Source organism: Seriola dumerili, unplaced genomic scaffold (assembly GCF_002260705.1).
Source record: "Seriola dumerili isolate Sdu_G_001 unplaced genomic scaffold, Sdu_1.0 BDQW01000025.1, whole genome shotgun sequence".
NCBI classification, from domain to species: Eukaryota; Metazoa; Chordata; class Actinopteri; order Carangiformes; family Carangidae; genus Seriola; species Seriola dumerili.
Window position 1 is genome coordinate 2,519,229 of NW_019174280.1, and position 13,484 is coordinate 2,532,712.

The 13,484-nt window shown below is 47.7% G+C and overlaps 5 non-coding genes across 5 annotated transcripts; all 5 read left to right on the forward strand.

Moving 5' to 3' along the window:
* Positions 1-4,403: 4,403 nt before the first annotated feature.
* Positions 4,404-4,474, forward strand: trnag-gcc. Its single transcript has one exon. It is a non-coding gene; the product is annotated as a tRNA-Gly (tRNA).
* A 5,452-nt stretch (positions 4,475-9,926) lies between these two features.
* Positions 9,927-9,997, forward strand: trnag-gcc. The gene has a single exon. It is a non-coding gene; the product is annotated as a tRNA-Gly (tRNA).
* Positions 9,998-10,099: 102 nt separating this feature from the next.
* Positions 10,100-10,172, forward strand: trnam-cau. The gene has a single exon. It is a non-coding gene; the product is annotated as a tRNA-Met (tRNA).
* A 1,928-nt stretch (positions 10,173-12,100) lies between these two features.
* Positions 12,101-12,171, forward strand: trnag-gcc. The gene has a single exon. It is a non-coding gene; the product is annotated as a tRNA-Gly (tRNA).
* Positions 12,172-12,273: 102 nt separating this feature from the next.
* trnam-cau lies at positions 12,274-12,346 on the forward strand. Its single transcript has one exon. It is a non-coding gene; the product is annotated as a tRNA-Met (tRNA).
* Positions 12,347-13,484: the final 1,138 nt, after the last annotated feature.

Below are 13,484 nucleotides of genomic sequence, written 5' to 3' on the forward strand. Positions count from 1 at the left end.
GGACAGAGGGACCCCTGAGGGTTAATAAATCCCATGAACCGCTATTTAAATTACCACTATTATGTTTTTTTCGGTGCTAAATTTAACATTACTGGGGAGGAGAGCAACGCGACTAGAAGTGACAGCGAGAGAGGGCTAGTAGCTTCTCCTCTCCTCTGTCTCAGCGGAGACCGTCACAACTTCATTCACTCATTTAACAAAACAAAAAGAAAAGCAACAAAGGAAGCAGTAAATGGACTTACATATTTAAGACCTAACTAAATGTAATTTAAGACCTAACATGCGGCTAATGTAAAGCTAGCGGAGCTTGGAGAGTTGGTTATCTGGTTGCTAGGCACGCACACACGCACACAGGTCAGGAGCTGCCGTTGCCATGGCAATGTGAAAATCTGCCCAGAATTTGGCTTCTACATGGCTTAAAACAATTGCAAATTATGAGAAAACCGTTACTTCTTTTCAAAAACCGAAAACACCGTGACAGACACTGAAGCCAGAAGTTTCTTACAGTCTCTATTTTATTCAGATATTCCTTAAAATGAGTGAGTAAGCTCAGTGCCAAGACAGAGTGAGATTCTTTTGAAAAAAAAAGACGATTACATTAGGTGTCAATGAGAGTGAGACCGGTATTGCTGCCGGACTCGGCACCCCCGTTTAAATTTTGTGCAGACCCTGCCTGTCAAAGTTACATTTTATGAATCCCAACAACTATGTCTACATTTTCAGAAAGAATTATTTGTCTCCTTTTTACGGTTTGGCTGTGAGCTCGAGTTAAAAATAAAAATAAAGGTTATTTTTTACTGCTTCACGCACTCTAGCCAACTGATGCTGTCACTCTAACTTTGAAGAAAAAGTGATTTGCACTCCTCCTTTGAGTGATTGAGTTTGAAAAGTTTACATGTTATGTAAAAACAGTTGTTGTCTTTTTGAGAGAGCAGAAGTTTTCCTCCGTTTTATAGTTTGAATCACATTTCTACGTGCAGGTATGAGAGAGCAGGGTGATTCAGAAAAAAGGTGAAATTTTGTGGGTTTCTAAAGAAAATTCCAATGCATTCCTAATGCATTATTTATTCCCAGTTTTTTGGGAATAACTGGGAAAAACTGGAATTTTAACACCAAAAGTCATAGCACCTCTTTCGGGATCAAGACGCACGTTTTGATGTATATATTACCGGGGTTTTCTCAAAGCTGCGGGACGAGTTACGCGCCAAAATTTGGCGGAAGAATAATAAACCCGAAAGAGAATATTAATAGATGCTCCACCCCCGAGGCACTCCTCTCAGCTATTCTGAGTGCCTCGGAGCTGAGCACCCGTGGCACTAATAAACATATAAAGATCAGCCAGATGGGGCTGTAGAGTCAGTGGCAAAGTTTGCACCCAGGCTCAGAGCACTTGATTTTCAGCGTTATATAGTTTACACTCACATCACATCTGATTACAAGTGTGAACATTAAAATATTATTTTTTACCTAACCATCATCATTTACGAGTCAGTAAAAGGCTTATGATAGGCAACCTGACTAGCGTCTTCTTCATCTGTTGTCTTTCTCTTCTTAGAGAAGTATCTGAACAAGTGTGGTATCTTGAGGTGCTGATGTGAAGAAGTGATCACCGCTGACACGTCTTTACTTGCAATCAAAAAGAAGTTTATTTACAAGAAAGAAACAGTGTCAAAAAATGCCGAATCCCGGAGCATCTCTGCCAATGTGAGATCTCTCTTCTAACATTTCACAAATCCCTCTATTTATCTGTCTTATCCCACCTTTGGAATGTGCACTTCTTCCAATAAGAAGAAGCCTCCACCCAAAGGTAAATAAGATCTGGTCTACAGCCTCTGGTCTCTAGCCTTTGGCTTTTTTAGGCCCACATAAAACCCCCACTCTCTTATACCATATTTACCAAAAAACCAATGGGTAAACAATTTTACCTCCTAAGGCACATTCCTTAAACTCAACTTACAATGAGTGGTTCAAGGTAACCTTCGACAAGGCCTTAGTTGACAACCTCCTTAAACTTTAGAATAAAACATACATAAAAGAAGAACATGCAACAGTTTAGTATTTTGAAATAAAAGGAAATGAAGTGGATAATACACTACACAAGCTCATCTGAAAATGCAGTCGGCAGTTAATACATAATGACGTGTAGATATTAGCTTAATGCTATCAATTAGTTTACCCAATTTAGCGTCACTGAGTTGGCTAATAAGTCTACCTTTTCTCCGGTAATTCGCTGCCTTATTCCTCACGGACTAACACTTCTCTGACTCTGACCTGGTACCTGACGTGATGTCACTTTCAAGGCCGCGCTCTCGCAAGTAATTAACTCCAATAGGATCCCCCAACCACCCACTCCCTCCCTCCCCTCCCCTCCCTCACTGTTGCGCTCATCATCACACAGGCTGTGCTGTGAAGGTGGAGAGATGTGGCGTGGTGCATTGGCAAAAAAAAAAAAAAAAAAAAAAAAAAGAAATTTGAAGGCGTGGCGGCTATGATTCAGCAGTGGCGGGCCGCCACTGCTAAATGAATGTAGAGGAAACACTGTACTCTGAACAGATATATTACCGCTGCCTAAAGAACAAGGTGTGTGAGGTCTTCTAAACTTATATTCTCTTCATAGCAGCCAGAATTCTTTCTTCTTTGGTGAATGAACAATCATATTCTCCCTTGCTTCATACAGTCAGTGATTTTAAAAAAGCACTCACCCACTTAATTTTTTTACATTGGTGGACAATCAGGAGTTATCAGTGCACAGAATCTATGATCCCTTTGAGAGGGTTTGAAACATTTGAACCTCTGAACGCTCAGTATCACGTCAAATTAGGATTAGTTGCCATTATGTTAGTTAGACAATATGGTGTTAAGAAGTTTTGCCAGGTGCTTCACGTAGCGGGATATGTGCAACCTGGTTGTGGGGTGCAGCAAGCTGTTAGGATCTGAGGCAGACCGATGAACCATGTCTGCATACTCCTGATCCACACGCTGCAGCATGTCCTTCTCCCCACGGTACTTCTGCAACAAGCCGTCGATTGCATCTTTCATGGGTGGTGTCCAGCGTGTGTGGTCCAACACAAAAACCCGGCCACCTGATTTAATGGGTCCGGTGCGGGCACCTCTCGGTGCGGACCTCAGTGGCTGGGGCAGGGCATGTGAGATTTCTGAAACACAATAAAGCAATTAGAGTTCCTCAGTCGATCATGTTATTATGTTCCTGGTCATCTCCTAATGGCATCTCCTGCTTTAGCAGCGTACTGGCAGAGTGGACGTGTCCGACGGATGGTGCTGCTCCAGGGGATGTCACGCCAGAGAGCAGTGTCAAGCTGGGGGAGGGTGCTGTGTCTGGAGCTTGGGCAGGAGCGGGTGTCTGCACAGGGGAGGGAGGCGCAGGAGCAGCTGGTTTGTCTCTCTTTTGGGATCGGTCTTTGTCCCAATCCAGAGGGACTGGACGACAGCCTGGCTCTCTATACTCCAGGTCAAACCTCTCTCCGGTGTCTCTGTCAGAGAGGTGGAGTGCGGGGTACTTCTCCTGGCCAGTCACACTCAAGGAGGCCAAGTTCAGCTCAGCTGTTAAAGCTGGATCAGAAACAGCAGGGAGGATGACACCTGGCTGTTTAAGGTCCACCAGCCGCTGGTAGTTCCACCGTGTCACCCCTGTCATGCCGTGGGGCTGGAACAATTCAGGGGAGACATGAGTCCCGGTGATCCACCGAGCCTGATGAAAGTGGTACCCCTCCTGCTGTGATTTACCTCTAACAGGTATCCAGATGGGGACTTTGGCACCTTCACCAGGCACATGGTTCAGCTGAAGAGTTCCACCATACCTGTATATTATGCCCTTGGGGAGTTCAGGGTCACTGAGGCAACCACGGAGAATGTGCACGTCCCGGAGCTTCTTTAGGTCCGCCTGATCAACCACAGAGAAGGCAGCGGAGAGGAGCTGGCAGAAAGTGCTGAACAGGGGATGATGCTCAGAGGTGCACTCCCGTGTAAAGCGCCTCAAGCAGTGGAACAAGTCCAGTTTCACAACCATGTTGGGGTTGTAATGTACCCGTGACGCACAAGTATTTGCCAGTGGTCCAGAGGTGGCCCGAGCAACAATGGAAGGGGTAGTCTTCCACGCATCCAATTGTCACTCACTCAAAACAGTTCAAAAGCACAATGTGTGTGTGTGTGTGTGTGTGTGTGTGTGTGTGTGTGTGTGTGTGTGTGTGTGTGTGTGAGAGAGCACACACTTGTGTGACAAAGAAAGGGGGTGGGGCTGTCAAGATATCAAAGTAGAAAACCAACTAATATCCTCTCAAAGGTAAATGTACTTTATCTGGAGGAAATGGTCAGTTGTCTCGACAACCAGGTTTCAGATGTTTGTGGTGTTCGTTGGCACAGTGGTATGTTTAGTGGACATGTGCGCATTGGTGGTTCAGTGGTAGAATTCTCGCCTGCCACGCGGGAGGCCCGGGTTTGATTCCCGGCCAATGCAACCCACTTTTTCATTTTCTCCAGTTTGATACCTCAACAGTGCAACACACTTTTCTTTATCACATTGAGAGATCTTTTTCATTTTACCCACCTAGATTAAGCATGTTGCTGGCCTCGTTGGCGCAGTAGGCAGCGCGTCAGTCTCATAATCTGAAGGCTTTTTCTGGACTGGTGTGAAGTCATGTACAATGTGCACTGTGTAGATGCAGCAGTGGGAAAGTTTGTTGTGTTCGTTTGCGCAGTGGTATGTTAACTGGTCATGTGCGCATTGGTGGTTCAGTGGAAGAATTCTCGCCTGCCGCGCGGGAGGCCTGTGTTTGATTCCAGGCCAATACAATCCACTTTTTCATTTTCTCGGGTTTGATACCCCAACAGTGCAGCATACTTCTTGGGATAATTGTACAGTTTCATTTCGTCGTCTCCCGCTTATCCGGATCCGGGTCGCGGGGGCAGCAGCCTCAGCAGAGAGGTCCAGACGGCCCTCTCCCCAGCCACTTCCACCAGCTCCTCCGGGAGAATCCCGAGGCGTTCCAAGGCCAGCCGAGAGATATAATCCCTATAAAGCTCCTCACCCTATCTCTAAGGCTGAGCCTGGCCACCCTGCGGAGGAAACTCATTTCGGCCGCTTGTACTCGCGATCTCATTCTTTCGGTCATTACCCAAAGCTCATGACCATAGGTGAGGATCGGAACGTAGATCGACCGGAAAATTGAGAGCTTCGCCTTCTGGCTTAGCTTCCTCTTCCCCACAACGGACCGATTCAGCGTCCGCATCACTGCTGACGCCGCCCCAATCCGCCTGTCGATCTCCCGCTCCATCCTACCCTCACTCGTGAATAAGATCCCGAGATACTTAAACTCCTCCACCGGAGGCAGAGCCTCCCCCCCGACCTGAAGCGGGCAATCCACCCGTTTCCGGCTGAGAACCATGGTCTCAGATTTGGAGGTGCTGATTTTCATCCTGGCCGTTTCCACCAACCGGCCAGCGAACCGCCCAAGCGAGAGCGAAGGTCGGCATTCGATGAAAGCTAGAGGAGACCACATCATCCCAAAAGCAGAGACGAGATCCTCCTGCCACCGAAGCCAAACCCGTCCACCACCCGCTGCGCCTAGAAATTCTGTCCATAAAAGTTATGAACAGACCGGTGACAAAGGCAGCCCTGGCGGAGTCCAACTCTCACCGGAACAGGTCCGACTTACTGCCGGCTACGCGAACCAGGCTCACACTCCTTTGGTACAGGGATTTAATGGCCACTAAACAAGGGGCCATCCACCCCATACTCCCGAGTGCCCCCCACAGGGTGCCCTGGGAACACGGTCGTAAGCTTCTCCAAATCCACAAAACACATGTGGACTGGATTGGCAAACTCCCATGCTCCCTCCAGCACCCTAGCAAGGGTAAAGAGCTGGTCCACAGTTCCACGCCCAGGACGAAAACCACATTTGCTCCTCCTCAATCTTGAGGTTCAACTATCGATCGGACCCCTCTTTTCCAGTACCTGGCATAGACTTACCAGGGAGGCTGAGGAGTGTAATTCCACGGTAGTTGGAAACACACCCTCTGGTCACCCTTCTTAAAGATGGGGACCACCACCCCGGTTTGCCACTCCAAAGGCACTGCCCCCGATGTCCACGCAATGTTGCAGAGGCCGTGTCAACCAAGACAGCCCTACAACATCCAGAGCCTTAAGATACTCAGGGCGGATCTCATCAACCCCCGGGGCTCTGCCACCGCGCAGTTGTTTCACTTACATCGGCGACTTCTGCCCGGAGATTAGATCATCCATCCCCAGGTTCTCTTGTCTCTGTTTCCTCTACGAATACGTGTTGGTGGGATTGAGGAGCTCCTCAAAGTATTCCTTCCACCGTCCTACTATATCTTCAGTTGACGTCAGCAGCTCCCCGCCCCCACTGTAAACAGTGTGAGCAAGTTGCCGCCTTCCCCCCCTGAGCGCCGGACGGTTTGCCAGAACCTTTTGGGCCGATCGATAGTCTTCCTCCATTGTTCTCACCGAATTCCTCCCACGTCCGAGTTTTTGCCTCAGCAAACTGCCGCGGCTGCACTCCGCTTGGCCCGCCGGTACCAGTCAGCTGATTCCTGAGACCCACAGGCCAACCACAGCCTGTAGGCCTCCTTCTTCAGCCTGACGGCTTCCCCACTGCCGGTGTCCACCAGCGGGTACGGGGGTTACCGCCACGACTGGCCCCAGCTACCTTGCAGCCGCAGCTTGCAACAGCCGCTCTCAAATAGCAGAGCGGAACAAGGCCCATTCGGACTCAAGTTCCCCCACTGCCCTCGGGACACGGTCGAAACTCTGCCGGAGGTGTGCGTTGAAAATCATTCTTTGACGGGTTCTTCCGCCAGGTTTTTCCCAGCAGACCCTCCAAACCCGTTTGGGCCTGCCAGGTCTGCGCCGGGCGTCTTCCCCCGCCATCTGATCCAACTCATCACCAGGTGGTGGTCGGTTGAAACTCTGCTCCTCTCTTTACCCGAGTGTCCCACAAACATGCGGCGCAGGTCTGATGATACGACTACAAAGTCAATCATAGACCTGCGACCTAGGGTGTCCTGGTTGCCAAGTGCACCTGGGGACATTCCTTATGCTTGAACATGTGTTTAGTTATATGGCCAAGCATGACTAGCACAGAAGTCCAATAACTGAACACCGCTCGGGTTCAGATTCAGGCAGGCCGTTCCTCCCACCACACCCTTCCAGGTCACGCTGTCATTGCCCACGTGAGCGTTGAAGCTCCCAGTAGGACAATGGAGTCCCCTTTCGGGGCACTTTCCAGTACCCGTCCCAAGGACTCCAAAAAAGGGTGGGTAGTCTGAACTTGCTGTTCGGCGCATAAGCGCTGGATCAACAGTCACGAACCGCGACCCCGACCCGAAGGCGCAGGGACGCAACCCTTTCGTCCACCGGTGGTAAACTCCAACGTGCAGGCAGAGAGCCTGGGGGACACCAAAAAGCCCACCCCGGCTCTCCGCCTCTCACCCAGAGCCAACTCCAGCAAAGGGAGAGACCAGCCCCTCTCAAGGACTTGGGTTCCGGAGTCCGACGCTATGTGTCGAGGTGAGGCCGACTATATCTAGCCGGTATCGCGCTCGACCTCTTCCACAAGCTCCCGCTCCTTCCCCGCCAGAGAGGTGACGTTCCATGTTCCAAAAACCAGTTTCCGTAACCGAGGACCGGACCGCCAAGGCCCCCGCCTTGGTCTGCTGCCCAATCCACACTGCAACCCGGATCCTCTGACTCTTCCTGCAGGTGGTGAGCCCAGTGGGAGACGAACCATGTAGCCGGTTCGGACTGGCCCGGCCGCCCCATGGGCTAAGGCCCAGCACCAGGCGCTCGTCCACGGGCCCCGACCCCAGGCCTGGCTCCAGGGCGGGGCCCGCGGTGTCCCTCCGGGCTGGGGTACTCGGGTTCTTGTTAGTACTTCATTAAAGGATCTTTCTGAACCGTTCTTCGTCTGGCCCTTCACCTAGGACCAATCTGCCTTGGGAGACCCTACCAGGGCAAAATGCCCCCGACAACATAGCTCCTAGGGTCATTAGGGCGCTCAAACTCCTCCACCACGTGTAAGGTGACGGTTCAAGGAGGAGAATTGTACAGTGTGGTTACCAAAACATGTTTTGTAAACAATGATCTTTTATTTAAGTATTGTACAAACTGTAATGTACCATAATGCCACAAACAGCAACACGGGCAAAAGAAGAATAAGAAAAACACAGTCAAGGTATCCACATTGTCAGCAACAATATTCAGGTGGTCTTCTGCTTTCAGACATGATTGACTGGTGTTAAGGGCGCCCAAAGAGTGAGTTGTTGTTGAGAGATTCTTAAACCTCCAGGTCTTGGTTTTCCAAGTGTGGAGTCCTTATTATGAGGCCAGGGGCAAATGACAGTTGTTGGAGTCGATTAATTTCTTATTCGTTTTTTCAAACATTTTTGCCATTCAAGTTGTTCAGGCAACACTTTGTGTAGATAAGTCCTTTACAGGTGGGTTCCATGAGTGAAATGTTTTTTGGGCCGTAAGTGATTCATTTCTGTTGCAATACAGAAGCAAGCCATTGACCCAAAATGGCAGCAGGGCTGATTTACCGCACCGTATCCAGCGTTGGTATTATATCTATGTTTAAAAATGGGGGATGTGTACCAATAGGTAGAAATCATGAGGATTATTAACAGAACGGTGAAGCCGCGTTTTCCGGCACCTCAGGTCCTCTGTGAAAGGCCCGAGAGCTGTCAAGATATTAAAGTAGAAATACAATCAATATCCTCTCAAAGGTAAATGTACTTTATCTGGAGGAAACGGTCGGGTGTCTGGACAACCAGCTGTTCAGATGTTTGTGATGTTCCTTTTAGTGGGCCTTTGGCTGGTGGTCCTCATTAAGGCCATTGCTGTCACTCGGTTCATTAAGGTTCCTGGATGTTGTCACAACAGACGTTAAGAGTCGTTGGGCTACCTGGATAATTTTGGGATAATTTTAACATTGTGGTAACAAAATATATTTTGTAACCATGGGCTTTTATGCAAGAATTACACAACTGCAATGTACCAATACCAAAAACAGCAGCACAGACAAACTTACAGAAATGGTGGGAAACCCACCTCCCTCCCAATCTGACACTAGATAAGTGTTGACTGAGGGACTTTTCAAAGCTATTTGACTGTCAGACAAACAGTTCAGCCAGAGACTAATGGCCCTTTTAGTGGGCCTACAGTTGTGAACAGTCCATGTAGGCAAGCATTGGTGGTTCAGTGGTAGATTTCTCGCCTGCCACGTGGGAGGTCTGGGTCCGATTCCCGGCCAATACATTGAGTCTCACTTAGTTTATAGGATGATACTACTCATGGGTAAAGCCTACCTTTGCTCTCAAAGCTGTTGGTGTTGTAGGTGTNAACAGTCCATGTAGGCAAGCATTGGTGGTTCAGTGGTAGATTTCTCGCCTGCCACGTGGGAGGTCTGGGTCCGATTCCCGGCCAATACATTGAGTCTCACTTAGTTTATAGGATGATACTACTCATGGGTAAAGCCTACCTTTGCTCTCAAAGCTGTTGGTGTTGTAGGTGTCACATGATGATAGCAGTTGAAGTAGTCTTTGTTGACCCCCCAATGACTTTGTATCTGCTTTTCCTTGGATACAGGCACCGTGACTCTTGTGTGAGGGATAACTTGTCTTTTGTGTCTTTATCACATTGAGAGATCTTTTCCATTTTACCCACCTAGGTTAGGCATGTTGCTGGCCTCGTTGGCGCAGTAGGCAGCGCGTCAGTCTCATAATCTGAAGGTCATGAGTTTGAGCCTCACACAGGGCATACTTTTGCCGCACATGTGCTTTTTCTGGACTGGTGTGAAGTCATGTACAATGTACAATGTGCACTGTGTAGATGCAGCAGTGGGAAAGTCTGTTGTGTTCATTCGCACAGTGGTATGTTATTGGTCATGTGTGCATTGGTGTTTCAGTGGTAGAATTCTCGCCTGCCACGCGGGAGGCCCGGGTTCGATTCCCGGCCAATGCAACTCATTTTCTCCGGTTTGATACCTCAACAGTGCAAAACACTTTTCTTTATCACATTGAGAGATCTTTTCCATTTTACCCACCTAGATTAAGCATGTTGCTGGCCTCGTTGGCGCAGTAGGCAGCGCGTCAGTCTCATAATCTGAAGGTCGTGAGTTCGAGCCTCACACGGGGCATCCTTTTGCTGCACATGTGCTTTTTCTGGACTGGTGTGAAGTCATGTACAATGTGCACTGTGTAGATGCAGCAGTGGGAAAGTTTATTGTGTTCGTTTGCGCAGTGGTATGTTAACTGGGCACGTGCGCATTGGTGGTTCAGTGGTAGAATTCTCGCCTGCCATGCGGGAGGCCTGTGTTCATTTCCGGGCAATACAAGCCACTTTTTCATTTTCTCGGGTTTGATACCCCAACAGTGCAGCATACTTCTTGGGATAATGGTACAGTGTGGTACCAAAACATGTTTTGTAACAATGAGCTTTTATTTAAGTATTGTACAACTGTAATGTACCAATGCCACAAACAGCAACACGGGGCAAAAGAAGAATAAGAAAACACAGTCAAGGTATCCACATTGTCAGCAACAATATTCAGGTGGTCTTCTGCTTTCAGACATTGATTGACTGGTGTTAAGGGGCCCAAAGAGTGAGTTGTTGTTGAGAGATTCTTAAACCTCCAGGTCTTGGTTTTCCAAGTGTGGAGTCCTTATTATGAGGCTAGGGGCAAATGACAGTTGTTGGAGTCGATTAATTTCTTATTCGTTTTTTCAAACATTTTTGCCATTCAAGTTGTTCAGGCAACACTTTGTGTAGATAAGTCCTTTACAGGTGGGTTCCATGAGTGAAATGTTTTTTGGGCCGTAAGTGATTCATTTCTGTTGCAATACAGAAGCAAGCCATTGACCCAAAATGGCAGCAGGGCTGATTTACCGCACCGTATCCAGCGTTGGTATTATATCCATGTTTAAAAATGGGGGATGTGTACCAATAGGTAGAAATCATGAGGATTATTAACAGAACGGTGAAGCCGCGTTTTCCGGCACCTCAGGTCCTCTGTGAAAGGCCCGAGAGCTGTCAAGATATTAAAGTAGAAATACAATCAATATCCTCTCAAAGGTAAATGTACTTTATCTGGAGGAAACGGTCGGGTGTCTGGACAACCAGCTGTTCAGATGTTTGTGATGTTCCTTTTAGTGGGCCTTTGGCTGGTGGTCCTCATTAAGGCCATTGCTGTCACTCGGTTCGTTAAGGTTCCTGGATGTTGTCACAACAGACGTTAAGAGTCGTTGGGCTACCTGGATAATTTTGGGATAATTTTAACATTGTGGTAACAAAATATATTTTGTAACCATGGGCTTTTATGCAAGAATTACACAACTGCAATGTACCAATACCAAAAACAGCAGCACAGACAAACTTACAGAAATGGTGGGAAACCCACCTCCCTCCCAATCTGACACTAGATAAGTGTTGACTGAGGGACTTTTCAAAGCTATTTGACTGTCAGACAAACAGTTCAGCCAGAGACTAATGGCCCTTTTAGTGGGCCTACAGTTGTGAACAGTCCATGTAGGCAAGCATTGGTGGTTCAGTGGTAGATTTCTCGCCTGCCACGTGGGAGGTCTGGGTCCGATTCCCGGCCAATACATTGAGTCTCACTTAGTTTATAGGATGATACTACTCATGGGTAAAGCCTACCTTTGCTCTCAAAGCTGTTGGTGTTGTAGGTGTCACATGATGATAGCAGTTGAAGTAGTCTTTGTTGACCCCCCAATGACTTTGTATCTGCTTTTCCTTGGATACAGGCACCGTGACTCTTGTGTGAGGGATAACTTGTCTTTTGTGTCTTTATCACATTGAGAGATCTTTTCCATTTTACCCACCTAGGTTAGGCATGTTGCTGGCCTCGTTGGCGCAGTAGGCAGCGCGTCAGTCTCATAATCTGAAGGTCATGAGTTTGAGCCTCACACAGGGCATACTTTTGCTGCACATGTGCTTTTTCTGGACTGGTGTGAAGTCATGTACAATGTACAATGTGCACTGTGTAGATGCAGCAGTGGGAAAGTCTGTTGTGTTCATTCGCACAGTGGTATGTTATTGGTCATGTGTGCATTGGTGTTTCAGTGGTAGAATTCTCGCCTGCCACGCGGGAGGCCCGGGTTCGATTCCCGGCCAATGCAACTCATTTTCTCCGGTTTGATACCTCAACAGTGCAAAACACTTTTCTTTATCACATTGAGAGATCTTTTCCATTTTACCCACCTAGATTAAGCATGTTGCTGGCCTCGTTGGCGCAGTAGGCAGCGCGTCAGTCTCATAATCTGAAGGTCGTGAGTTCGAGCCTCACACGGGGCATCCTTTTGCTGCACATGTGCTTTTTCTGGACTGGTGTGAAGTCATGTACAATGTGCACTGTGTAGATGCAGCAGTGGGAAAGTTTATTGTGTTCGTTTGCGCAGTGGTATGTTAACTGGTCACGTGCGCATTGGTGGTTCAGTGGTAGAATTCTCGCCTGCCATGCGGGAGGCCTGTGTTCATTTCCGGGCAATACAAGCCACTTTTTCATTTTCTCGGGTTTGATACCCCAACAGTGCAGCATACTTCTTGGGATAATGGTACAGTGTGGTACCAAAACATGTTTTGTAACAATGAGCTTTTATTTAAGTATTGTACAACTGTAATGTACCAATGCCACAAACAGCAACACGGGGCAAAAGAAGAATAAGAAAACACAGTCAAGGTATCCACATTGTCAGCAACAATATTCAGGTGGTCTTCTGCTTTCAGACATTGATTGACTGGTGTTAAGGGGCCCAAAGAGTGAGTTGTTGTTGAGAGATTCTTAAACATCCAGGTCTTGGTTTTCCAAGTGTGGAGTCCTTATTATGAGGCTAGGGGCAAATGACAGTTGTTGGAGTCGATTAATTTCTTATTCGTTTTTTCAAACATTTTTGCCATTCAAGTTGTTCAGGCAACACTTTGTGTAGATAAGTCCTTTACAGGTGGGTTCCATGAGTGAAATGTTTTTTGGGCCGTAAGTGATTCATTTCTGTTGCAATACAGAAGCAAGCCATTGACCCAAAATGGCAGCAGGGCTGATTTACCGCACCGTATCCAGCGTTGGTATTATATCTATGTTTAAAAATGGGGGATGTGTACCAATAGGTAGAAATCATGAGGATTATTAACAGAACGGTGAAGCCGCGTTTTCCGGCACCTCAGGTCCTCTGTGAAAGGCCCGAGAGCTGTCAAGATATTAAAGTAGAAATACAATCAATATCCTCTCAAAGGTAAATGTACTTTATCTGGAGGAAACGGTCGGGTGTCTGGACAACCAGCTGTTCAGATGTTTGTGATGTTCCTTTTAGTGGGCCTTTGGCTGGTGGTCCTCATTAAGGCCATTGCTGTCACTCGGTTCGTTAAGGTTCCTGGATGTTGTCACAACAGACGTTAAGAGTCGTTGGGCTACCTGGATAATTTTGGGATAATTTTA